Here is a 315-nt window from a genome sequence, read left to right on the forward strand (position 1 = left end):
GTCTTGTTGCTAACTTTTGGTGGCTAGTTGCTGAAATTTTCTGTTTTTTCTAGCCTTTTCAAGAAGCTTATTTTTCTAAACTTCTACCAGTTTTCTGCATGGCACCGAAATATGCTAGACAGATGATTTTCCAGAAGACAACCATTAGGAATTCTTTTCAGATGGCACTTCAAGGAACTGAACTTGCCTCTCCCTCTTTCATACCCTAATCTCTTTGCTATCACTTGCAGGCCTTGCCTTCTCTTACGCTCCAAGGGCAGAAAACAACTCCCATTTCCAAGACTGGCAATCATTCCTGGTGTGATTCTCTTGAAA

Source organism: Lipotes vexillifer, unplaced genomic scaffold, assembly GCF_000442215.2.
Source record: "Lipotes vexillifer unplaced genomic scaffold, Lipotes_vexillifer_v1.1 scaffold1092, whole genome shotgun sequence".
Lineage (NCBI taxonomy): Eukaryota > Metazoa > Chordata > Mammalia > Artiodactyla > Lipotidae > Lipotes > Lipotes vexillifer.